The 12,563-nt window shown below is 42.7% G+C and overlaps 1 protein-coding gene across 1 annotated transcript in view; it reads left to right on the top strand.

Moving 5' to 3' along the window:
* The window catches only part of RAPH1 (Ras association (RalGDS/AF-6) and pleckstrin homology domains 1), a gene marked incomplete at its 5' end in the record, with an annotated part of 344,080 nt that overhangs the window by 202,942 nt on the left and 128,575 nt on the right, over positions 1-12,563 (top strand). The window contains one exon of the mRNA XM_083842783.1: positions 487-535. The remainder of the gene's footprint in view (positions 1-486; positions 536-12,563) is intronic.

Below are 12,563 nucleotides of genomic sequence, written 5' to 3'. Positions count from 1 at the left end.
CCTACAGTTCTGTACAAAGGCTATATTTAACAGCTGCCTCTCTTCCCCACCATGAAGAATAATAACACAGATATTCCGCGAGCAGTCTAGGTAGGCTTATTCTGTGTGCTTGTATGTTGTCAACTGCTACAGCAAATGCCTTCATTTGTACAACTATGAGTCTTAAAACATGTTTATTCTTCCACTGCTGCTGCAAGCAAATGGTTGGTTATGAATATCATATGAGTAAAGATGGAAGGTTGATACTTTAAAATCTGTATTACAGGGAGAACGTGCTCTTACGTGGCTGCTGTAGAGATGCAGAAGTGGGTTGACATCATTTAATAAACAATGTTATTCCTAACTATAGAGACAATGTATGATCTATGTTATTCATGCCTGGCTGTGTCCCACGCTAAGTTTAGGGAGTAAGTAACTCTAAGGAGCTATGCAGCATTTGACATCGGAAGTACTTCATAGTCACCTGTTGTTATTTTCACTTCACAGATGGGGAATCACAGTAAGGTGAAGAGACTTGCCTGAAGACATACCTCAGGTTAGTGCCGGAGCTAAACATCTCAGTGAGGAGCCCCATGCTCTTTAGCTACCAAAGCTGAATTGGCTTTCTGATGGCATCCATTCTGTATCATTTCCCTTGTGCACTCATGAATTTTCACTGTGTTGTGAGTCTTTTCCTTTTTTTTTTTTCTTTTGTGAATCCAGATGCCTTCATACCGTGAGTATGAATCAATATACTCCTTCAAAAGGAATTTTAAGTTGGTTTTCTGTACCTTAAAATGTTACAAGGGATGTCTGATACATAGCAGCCAGAGCTTACTATCACATGTCATGCAGGAAGGGAGATTTCTTTTTTGTAAAGATGTGAAGTGTTTGTTTCCAGCCCTAAAGAGAGTAGTCGATAAATGTGTCACTAATCTAGGACTAAGATCTACAATCAAACACATGTAATTTTGAGAGAGCTTGAGGGAAGCCTTCCCTATTTGGGGAAAGAAACATTTCTTTGACAGTCTGATTATTTTTTAATGCCAATAGCTGGAAGCTGTTCGTTAGTGTTTGTTGGGGAAAAGATGGAGAGGGGCAGGAGTTCACACGTGTACATTCCTGGCTCTTTTTAAGTTAAATATCTCATCCAAGTTTCAAAGTTGTAACTGTTTCTTCTGGCTGTACCTATTCCTGGCTTGGACTGTTAGGACAAGTATCAAAGGCAGTGGATTTAACGGGTAGGAAGGGAATAGCTCAAAGCTGCATGATTAACTGCATCTATCACCTGCCTGTAATATGACGTATGGCTGCTGCTTCATTAGAGGTCGCATGTTCAGGTAGGAACACCTGAAACAAGGCATCCAGATGAGTACATATATGCAAAGTGTTCCCAGGTAAAAGTTTTTAAGATTAAGGTTTGAGGGAAGATCATTTCTGTTCTGCCAAGTGACAAAATATTTCTGGTAGCTGCACTGCCTGCTCCTCATTTCTGGGCTTTCTGGGATTGTGCTGAAAGGCTGTCGCAGAGAGCAGGCCAAGCCTGGGGGTATACATCCAGTATGATTGGCACGGAGTAGGCTGGCCTGCCAAGTGTGCCAGCATCTCCTTTCGGAGAGAAACAAACGACCAAAATCATGTCTGCCAAAAGCAGCACGTGAGCAGTATGGATAATCAGGAAACTAGAGTCCTGGGGTGAAATAAGAAGGAAATCAAGCTGGCTGTGTAGACACTTGAGTCACTTGGCAAATGTTATGCGTAGTAAGGGAATGCTGTAGCCAGGGTTTCAAGGGAATTGTCTGCGCTGCATTTATTTGCAGAGAACAATCTACATAGCCTATATTTATGGGTAAAGCCTCGGCAAGAGAAAACACTCCCACCTCCACTGGGTTCAGCAGAATCAGGACAGCCCAGGCTCAGCTCAGAATATTAGCTTTTAAGGCTCCCATAACCAGATACAGTTTTAAAAGCTTTAACTCTTTCACTTCCTCATTGCTGTATTTCTTTTTTTTTTTTCACCCAAATGCTACATTTTATAAAGATGGCATTAGTGCTATCAGCATATCACACGTATGGGGAAGCACCATCCATTTACAGTTCTTCCCATTTACACAAACTTGGAAGGAAGCATTACTCATGTTTATGAACAATTGAAACTGGAATAGAGCGCTTCATACAATGAGAGCCCCTTTACGGAAGTGTTGCAGGGGCTGCCCAGCGACCTTGCTCGTACAATGGAATATATTCTTTGGGATTACTTCATTCTGAGTAGCCCTCACAGGAAATAATTATTTTGGTAGACACTAACAAACTCTAACTTGTAGGATAAGCATTTCCAAATTATTCCTTTCCCTGAAGACAGTGACTTCTTTTCGCCTAGGCAAACCTAGCTTATGTCCAAATTCAACAGCTTTCTGCCTCAAAAATGCCCTATTCTTAGACTGTGGTGTTGCCAACACCAGCCCACAGAGTTGTTTTCTGCCAAAATGCTATGAGAAACAGGCTTTTCATTGTGTTTCTGCCGTGTCAAAAAAAATGTACTGAGTCATAGCACATTGGAAATGTTTGTGCTGGACTGCATATGAAAACACCCTAAATATGTTAGAAAGAGTATTAAATATTTCCACATAGGAACTAGGGACCAACATTCTTGATTCTTAAGCATGAAACGTACCTAAAGCAGGAGAAAGCCCTTTTCAAATCACAGCAGAAAGCATCTGCTTACTCATTTGGATATGCATGTGAATTGTGACAAACACTTAATAATTTTATAGTGGATTTCTCTTAGAAAAGAAATCCTGCTTTTTTCAACATTTCGGCATTCTTTTAAACAATTTCTTTGAACAAGGATTTGAAAATAACCACTATGCTGTTTACAGAGATCTGTGTGGGCTCAGAGGGTAGGAATCCATACTGGTTTAAAGAGAAGGAGAAAAAAAATAATCATATGACAATTTTAAAATCACATCCACACAAGCAAAAGAACAAATTTCCATGCAGCTTTATGCCAGAGATGTCCACCCTGTCTACTGGTGCAAGTGATAAAGTCCTTTAGGGAGCCACCTGGGTGCTGGCTGTTTAGGTGTCTCCCCTGCCATATGTGGGGACATGGAGCTACAAGTACTGGTCCCCCAGACATGCTAATGACATGTAATGGCGTGAGATTGAGTACATTGTTTTGACAGCCTAAGTCTGGCCCATAAACCAGAGATTGTCACAAAACTAAATGATAACCGGACACTATGTGCTAGAACTGCCCAGGAAACGTTCCTGTAAGCCAGTGGACAACTCTTAAGATCAGAAAGCTAGGTATCCAGGCTTCCACTTCACGTTGCTGCTGTCTCATATACATTTGGATTCCTTTATAAAAAGACCACGACAATCCCATCTTTTTCTATAGACACAGTTGTGACCCTGAGGAGGTCCTGCTACATATTCAGCTGTCTGAATAATCTTCCAGATGATACTAAAATCAAATCAAATTTTAGTATCTCACTAAGCTTTGGATATTATTAAAAGCAATGACAAAACTCTGGTTTTGCTGATTTCAGGACAGTCTGAGAGTTTATAAAAACTGAAGTACCTTTTCATAGCAGAAATCTGTGAAGGTTTTATGATAAAATTGGAATTCATGATTAAATTTCTCAGCTTTTATGCCTTGGATACATAAAGCTTTCTGGTGTTATTTTTCCTTGGCTTCAGCAGATTACTATTGAGGACTCCATTAGCCCCATTTCTCCCTCTTAAGATAGTACTTTTTATAAGAAATATCTTCACAGGTCTCCCAAGTGTCCATATGGCATACCAGAAAGACTATTGTTAATAATCTCCTCTAATAACTGGAAGTAATTTTGTAAATTTTTTTTTACAAAACAACTTACTCTATATAACATTTTGGCTGTTTAGTCAAATTTTCATGATTAGTTGCATGTGGGTTTTGTATCGTATGTAATGTCTGATCACTGGAGGTTTTCACAGAGCAGCCCTGTGGGGTAAAAGACAAACCAGTAAGCAGCAGAGCTTAGAATTAGAAGGAAGTGATTTGTGACTATTCTCATGATTAGATCTCACTCTTGGTTTCCAGGGGTCATGTTTATTTAAACTGTTAGTTTAGCAGTTTATTTGTGAGTCCTAAATATTTTGTAAACAACTTTAAACAGAGAATAGTATTAATCTGGAAGTTCATCATACAGAGGCATTATCTGTTCAGTAACTGATATGCTTTCAGCATTATTCCCCTGTTTTGAAAGTTTCAGTTTCACTGTCAGAAATGATGACATGTGAATTAGGCAACCAGCCACATACCCTTGGGGAGAAAAAATAAATTGGGTATTTTCAAAGACATTTGTCTGCAAACAACTCATCAATTGAAATGTATTTGTATAATCTGTTTGGTGAATGTTTGCAATTAATTCTACAAACATCGAAGTCAGGCTGATGGTCCGGTTGAATCACAAGTAGGAAAAATGGACTGAATTAAACGGATCACTTACTACCATAAACAATCCAGCTCTGGGTCTGGGAAAGTTGCATGGTACTAATAAAACTAGTAGAAATAGATTCCTCCTTTCCTGAATGCCTGCGGGGATTGACAGTGCGAGGGAAGTAAACCTGCATAAAGAAGCTAAATATCTTTGACTATATCAGGAAAACTGTTTGAAAAAAGTCCTGCAGTGATGGGAAGGAGGAGTGTTTAGCTCTTCATTTGACCTGTATCAGAGGAAAAACGCAACCCTCCTTTTCAGTCTTTCCACTCGACTGTTTTGTAGAGGTTTAACTGACATCATCGCTTTGATATTTCAACGTCTGCTCTTCCTTTCATCCCTGGGGATAGGTTATGCTACTTCTCATTTCTTTCATTAGCTTGAAAAAAAAGGGTTGAACCTAAGCTAATATCAGTGCACTGGAGCCAGCACCAGTTCTGGACAGGCGGAAGCCTACAAAGATGTCGAGAGCAGGAGGTAGCGCAGGAGCGCTCGAGTTCCTGCTGCAGCGTGGCTGTAAACAGTGGCAGGAAGTGAGCGGAGCTCACGCCGAGCACCAGGCAGGCATGAACAGGCAGCCTGAGGTGGGGTGTGTTATTCAGCTCTCACCAGCTGAAGAGATCAGGTATTAGTTTAAGACACTAGCATAGATTTCGAAGCAGAAGGAGCGACTCCACAGTCAAGATCCAGGCTGCACTCATGCTGGGAATGCATGTTTGTTACTGTCCTGTCCACTGAAGGGAGCAGTCATCATGGGCTAAGCAGCAAACCATGTGGGGCTCTGGTGCTATGGCTGGGTATGTGTGAGTCCCAGAAAAGCCAGCTCTCTCATGCCTTCCAGACAGAGCCAGCCTCTGCCAATCTGCACAAGGGAACCTCTTCTGTCCCTGAGTAGTGTCCGAGCTCCTTGCAGCGTGGTAAGATTAGCGTAAGTCTCCTGGCTCTTCGAGCATCATGGGCTCTCATACCAAAATCCATAGCTCCACAGAGCACCCTACTTGTCTGCTTCTGCCTGCTAATATCTAGCTGATCTTGCTTCTAGTCCTAGGCAGAAGGCAAGGCAATAGATGTATGTGTTTTTCGGTTAATGTGAAGCCGCAACCTTTAACTTTAGGTCTACGCTCCCTAAAGCTTGCAGGTGCTCATGTTTTGTGTGAGACATATAAGCTATAGGCTGTGGTGTGTTTATGTGGTTACATCACATTTTAGGAAGCGATGCTGGAAGGATGTAGATTAGCTTGTTGATTTGTTATTTCATTTGTAGTTGTTCCATCAGCATCTCTATTGTTCAAGTAAGACAGAGTATTGTGATGCATTTTGATGACTTGGAGGCTTACCATCTCACACGTCTTGAGCATAGGGACCAGCTGCGAGACTTGAGATCAGTTTCTAATCCAAACATTTCAGAAATGGAAAAATATGCTACGTTTGGTTCTTAAAATCAGGAAGGTCTAAAGCCTTCCAAGTGTGCTCTCCCACCACAGAAGCACATGCAGAAGTCTCCTCTAGTTTGTCATCTACATATTCAAAGCCATTTTTGCTATTAGGTGTCAGATGTGTTCAAATGGCGTACAATTTCAGAAATATATGGTTGTGCTGAATAGTGGGCCGTTGGCATTTGTAATTTATACTTGGGTAAATGCACTTTAATGTGTGTAGCTAAAAGCCCATGGAGACAGTTGTATGTTTGCCAGAAAGTCCAAATGTATAATCTTCTTTGTGCACCCCAGTAGATGTTGATTATGAAGGAGGGGAGTCTACTCAGACTATAAAGTGTTTATTTTACTGATCAGACTGTGAATCACTATCAAGAGAAGAGATTTTTCTACTCCATTGCAATCTTGCTTTTTTAAATTTTTTTTCCTTGGTGATCCTCTATATATGGCAGGTTATAGGTTGATTCTCAGGTTAGAAGTTAGGGGAGAAACTAGAATGTAGGTAGAAGTGGCCATGGAGGTGGACTTGACTGTTGTTAATAAGAGAAGAAGGAAGAACTGCAAAATAGAGAGCATGGACCTTAAGAAGATGTATTGCACATCATTCAGAGAATTGGTTGGGAAGCTCTGGGCGGATGTAAAGAAAAGGCTGCTTATAAAGAGTTATCAATAGTTATCAATAAAATGGCAGATTATTGAGCATGAATAGAAAACCATGGTACTGGCATGTAAGATTGAGACACAACAGCAAGGGCACCAAATGAGGTAACATAAGCAAAGTCACTAAAGGGTAGCACAAAACCATTCTGCAGGTATGCTCAGAGTGAAAAAAATGCCAGGGAAATGTCTTATTACTGAAGAGAAAAGGAAAATATTACTGAGAAAGCCATATGCCATTTTTGTCTTGGGAAGGCTTCAGGAGTGAGCTGTAGGCGGGTAACCAACAGAAGTGACACCAGCAAAGCAGTATGGCCTGTGCCTAGGAGAAGGGGAGAGGATGGGTTAGAAAGGGCATAAAAAGGCCAACTATATTTAAATGAATTATAGCCCAGAATACTTGAAGAATTACCTGATATAATTCCAGAACCATCTGAGGTTCTGTCAAGGAGAAGGCTGAGATATCAGAGAAGGGAAGAGGGCAAATATAATACTTTTATTTTAAAAAGGGAGGGAGAAAGTAGAGTCAGAGCATTGTAGAGAGATCAGCTGAATTTCAGTTCCTGCAAAAATACTGGAAAAAGTACTCAAGCCATTATTCATACCTAGAGGAAAACAACATGGCTTTGTGAAGAACAGATATATCAAACCATCTCATTTCATCATTTGATGAGGTAATCCTTACCATGCTGACAGGAAGAAGCACCAAATGCCGGATATCTTGATTTTCATGAGGCTTTTGGCAGAATTTTATGTAAGCAAGGCAGAGAAATATGGCCAGATGAAACTACTAAAAAGAGGGTTTCAAACTGATTGGAAACCATGCTCAGTAGTTACGGACAGTTTGCTGTCAAAATAGAAAGATCAGCTGAGCTCCTTGGTTACTGAGTTCCCTGGGAGTCTGGTCTGGCCTGGCACTGTTTATTACCTTCATTAATAACACAGGTCATGAACAGAGCCTGCTTTTTACATCTCCACACAGCCCTGGGTGGGACGGACTGCAGGCATGTTGGAGGATAGGATTAGGATTGTAAAAATTCTGAACAAACTGTAGAACTGGCCTTACACAAAAAACCATGAAGTGCGAGGTTCAGTACCCACACAGGAACAGGCTGTAGCACAAGCGTGCAGTGAGGAACAACTTGTTAGGTGGTAGCTCTGCAGAATTAAAAAAAAAAAGATCTGTGAGGATCCAGTCATGGATCACAGGCTAAACATGAATCGCTAGTATCATGAAAAAGGCAAACACCACACTGCACAAACTGGGAGAGTGGACTGAAAGCTTTGTAACGTTATCCTTCAGCTTGGTTCAGCATCAGCGGTGCCTTGGCTAGAGTAGCGGTGGTTGGGGCCCCAAAAAAAGCCAGAAAAAGCCAAAAAGCTGGGCCCAGCTGGAAGGAGGTGAGACACGAGGAGTAAGATCAGCGAGAAGCCTACAAAGGATGAGAGGTGTGTGCTCAGTCGGAGAGGAGGGGACCAAGTGGAAAGCAGTAGTTGTTGAATACACAGAAGGCAGGTGCAGAGGGGAAGGAAATCACATGTTCCCCACGTCTGGGGCAGGCAAGACAAGCAGTGATGGGATTGCATAGCAGCAACTGAGACTTCAGCATTACGAAAAGCTTTCTAAAGGCAATAGTACCTGAGCAGGGCAGCAGACTGACCACAGGCTCCTGTCTCCATCACTGGAGGCTTTTAGGAGCTGGTTAGTCATCCATCTAGAAAAGTTTAGGATGCCTTCATGCCCCCTTTTTTATACCCATGGTAAAGTGTGTAACCCATCACAATGAGCAGATACTGTATTGTAAAGCCTTTTGAAGCTTTGGTAGGTGAACTCTCTTTGCCTTACTGTAAGATGATAAATGTGGGGTGAGTATTTGCGCACAGCATCCTGCTGCCTGTGGAACAAATGACCTGGTTTTTCTTTGAAATGCCTCACGTGGAAGGAGGTTCCTTCACTGCCTGGTAAAATTGACATGTTACACATCACACACTGCTCTGAGCATCATAACACCGCCTTATCAAACCTGTGAAAGTTTTTACTAAGGACTGCTCTCAGTTTTGGATTTTTTTATTCAAAGACGATCTATTCAGGGAAGGGAACACTGCTAGAATGCATGGAGTCAAGTTGATTATGGCCCTCCAATGAAATCATGGGCGCTTTTACCCCAAAATCATGCATTAATGTTCTCAGGAGTTACTGTGGTATTCAGCAAGTTATTGCATATTTATTATAAATGAAATGGCAAGGGGGAGACATCAAAAAGACAAGCTTACTAGCCAAACATTACATGTTCACAAACACTCAGCCTAACGCATCTGGAAGTTTGTTTTATGAGAAAAAGCTTTATTTGAAGATTGCCAGTACTCCTGGGTTTCAGTTCCATAAAATCCAGAAAAACAGCTGTTGCTGTGGTATTTTGGGTTATTCCTGCTTGAAGCCCCAGCTGAGACTGGGATGTTTGCACAGCAGCACAAGAACAGGAACACGCAGATGCAAGGCATCTGGCAGCGGGTTAGTGTCCCTCTGCCGCATTTGGCCACGTAAAGTGGTTTTGCCCTGCTGCTGGGCAGCTGAGCTCCACCACAGCCGTGCTCTCACTCACCCTCCTCAGAAGAAGAGGGGAAGAAGAAAGTACGCTGGAAAGAAAAAAAAAAAAAACAACTCACGGGTTAAGATAAGGATAATTTAATTAAAGAGAAAAGGAAGAGAAAAGCAAAGGCCACGCAGAAGCACGAAGAGAGAAAAAAGAAATTACTTGCTACTTCCCATCAACAAGCAATGTTCAGCCACATCCCGGGAAGCAGGGCCTCAATATGCATAGCAGCTGTTTGGGAGGACAGACGTTTTCATAATGAGAGTCCCCTCCGCTCTTTCCCCTTCCCCACCTTTTATTGTGGAGTGTGACACCACACAGTACGGAATATCCCTTCAGTCAGTTTAGGTCAGCTGTCCCAGTGAGGTTCCCTCCCCAGCTCTTGCCCACCCCCAGCCTGCTGGCTTTGGGGTTTTGGAGGGAGTCCTGGTGCTGTGTCAACACTGCTCAGCAATAGACACAACACTGGTGTGATACCAGGGCTGTTGTAACTGTGAGTGTAGAGCACAGCACTGCATGGGCCGTTGCAGGGAAAGTGAACTCCATCCCAACCACATCACCCAGGAGAGGCGGCTGGCGATCGCCCCACAGTCACTGCGATCACCAGGTGTCCCTTCTGAACAGCACTGCCCCCTTGAAAGGGAGGCACTCCCTGAAGCAATATATGGCCTCTTAAATGCAGTGCTTAATCACAAAAAAATGCCCATCCCAACCCAGGAGTCTTACTTAAACTCTCACATAACCCCATGTTAGGAAGCTTTTAGGAACAGAAGTAAAAATAGCCTTGGAAAAGCCAGATAACTCCAGTTACTTATGATTTAATGTTTTAACAGGGTTCGTGCTGCTTCTTTCTGCCCCCAGTGGTCTCCTAAATGAACTCCTAAATTTTGCCTAGACTGCAGATTGTTAGTATTTGCAGGTTGCAGCTCTGAAGTCCCTGCTTCTGTTGCAGCTGGTAACATCTTTCAGGAGAACCTACAAGACCTGGAATCCCTTCAAGAGGTTCCCTGCGGGGATGCCCATGATTACATGACCACACATGATACATAAGGCACTGCAGTTGTCACCTGCGGTCTAACATGCATCTTCCTCTTCTCTGTGGAATTGAGAGCACATCTCTCTCTCCTCCATTCATCTTTTTATCTTCTAATCACTTCGGCCTTTCTGCACTATACAGGACTCCCCCATGGGATGCTTTTCTCAGCCACTCCCCCATCTCTCACTTTTTCTGGGTATAGATCTCACTTGTTTCACACCCTTTCCTCTAAACTCAGCAGAGGCCCTTAGAAGAGGGGTGCGTCTCTACCAATTTCTGTGGTTTCTTTTGCAAAGGACAGCCTGTCCCCAAGACCAGCCAGATCCCTGCAGATGTTTACAGAAACTGCCAAACTTTCAGAGGTTTGCCCATTTAATTTCTAGCTAGTGTGCTCGAGTTGTTTGCAGAACGCCATGGCAACGGAGGAAAACACTGCTGTGTCATTTCATGGTACGGAAAAGTCTGATGAGGTGGACCTGAAAGCCTCAGTGTCTCAGTGGTCTTCTCCAGTCCATCTTCTTCCATTTCTCACAGCCCTTCAGGCAGGGATGTGTCAGTGTCAGGAGCAAGCCAGCCCAAGGGAACACGAGCTGTACCAGCTCACCTAGGCACGACTGCAATACAAGTGGTAGGGCACAACAAGATAATCGTAGGCAGCAGATGTATTTTTGCTGTTCTGCAGCTTCTGGAAGCAATATGTAAACGATACTGCCGAATGGCAATATCGAGGGAGATTTTTCTGGATGACTAACGCAATGAAAATGATGGTTAGATCTGCAAGGCATAAATTTAATATTTTTCACTGCCTTTTACCTAAAAAGTTAATCAATCAAATGTCTTTAAAAAGGATGTGATTGTGTTACTAAAGTGAAAAGAATCCCACAGGAAATGGTCCATGCTCTTCCTGTCTTTTTGGTACAGCCCCAAACAACAGCAGTAACTTTAACTGAAGAATTAATGCTCGTCAGGGCTCTGTTGCGTGCGTTCCATAGACTTACTCAGTCCTCTTCTGCTGAGTGCAGTGGGGATCTTCAAGGTACTATTTTTACCAGTTTTGTATCAGATATAGTGTGACCTTTTCTTGCTACTCGATGCTACCTCTGAGTATACTGATGTGTCACACTCCAATACCATTATTGTCTTGGTGCAAGAACAGCCCTGTGCAACAAGAGAGTCTCACTGGGTTTTCAGCACCTTAGTGATTTGAGTCACAGCCCCAGAACAGCAAAGAACATACCCTTTAATGCTGTGAACATAGGCCATTCTTTGTGTGCCGTTAGTCTCCTTATTGTCAGTTCAGGTTTGTGAAATTCTAGTCCATTTTGGAACCACAAAACTTTAACTGTAAGACAGAGACGAATACAATCTGTTTAGAAAACCTGTCCTGGCGTGTATTTTCCATAATTAAAAAGATGGCATATGACAAAAAGCTCATTTCAGGTTTGCAGTGAGTTTTGTACAAAGATTAAACCCCGTGTTTATTTTATCTGGGCAGATTACTCCGCTGTACAAATTACCGCTATCAGTTTCCTGTAAGATCTCATTAGTAAACCCGGTAACTCATGTTGCCATTAGACTGCAAGGGATCCTAGCTTACAGGTTTACCTGCTTACAGAACTATAATGAGCATCAAGCTTGAAGGTATGAATGACTTTGAGCAGCAAAAAAGCACCATTTGCTGTGCTTATTCTGCCGCTCCCAGAATAAGCACAGCTCACATCTCGTATCATACACAGGGTGGTATCATGCTGCAGGGGCTTTGGAAAAAGGCCGAAATTTCAGAAGTGATGCCTGAATCTTAATTTTGTTGGGTGCTACCTGAATGTATGTGACTGTGCATTTTTCCTTTAATATAAATTAGACTCAACAGCTAGTCTGCTCAACGTAGATAGTTCTGATTTGAAAACGGATCTAACTCAGCCCCCAGCAAATCCTCAGGCACCGTGTTCCTGTCCAACTGGAAAATCCCAACGGAGCCATATAAACTCAGCAATACTAACAAGTAATGGCCATGGCTTAATGAAGGGTGGCAATTCTGCTCTGGGGATGTGACTAATGGATGTGGTCATTCTGGTAGGTTTCTCTCGTGCTGATTGTTTTCCCTTCACATTTTTTGGTCCATATCTTGTCACAAACATGTCTGTCAAAAGCAGGAACTACTGCAGACTGGGGAAGAAGGCTGGCGTCCAGATCATCTGCTCAGACTGGAGGCCCACACCAGCCCGGACACAGCTCTCCTTTTCTTGGAAATGAGGCCAAAAAGCAGTCTGTCTTTACCCCTGCATGAAGGGCGGTTCTTCCAGGTCCAAGGATCTCTGCAGAAATTAGCTGCTTTCTGCACGTCTCTGAGCTGGAGCACTGCTTTTAAAGTGTTGTC

This window comes from Anser anser, assembly GCF_964211835.1.
Source record: "Anser anser genome assembly, chromosome: 6".
NCBI classification, from domain to species: domain Eukaryota; kingdom Metazoa; phylum Chordata; class Aves; order Anseriformes; family Anatidae; genus Anser; species Anser anser.
Note: the sequence above shows the minus strand (reverse complement) of the source record. Positions and strands in the feature narration are given on the sequence as shown.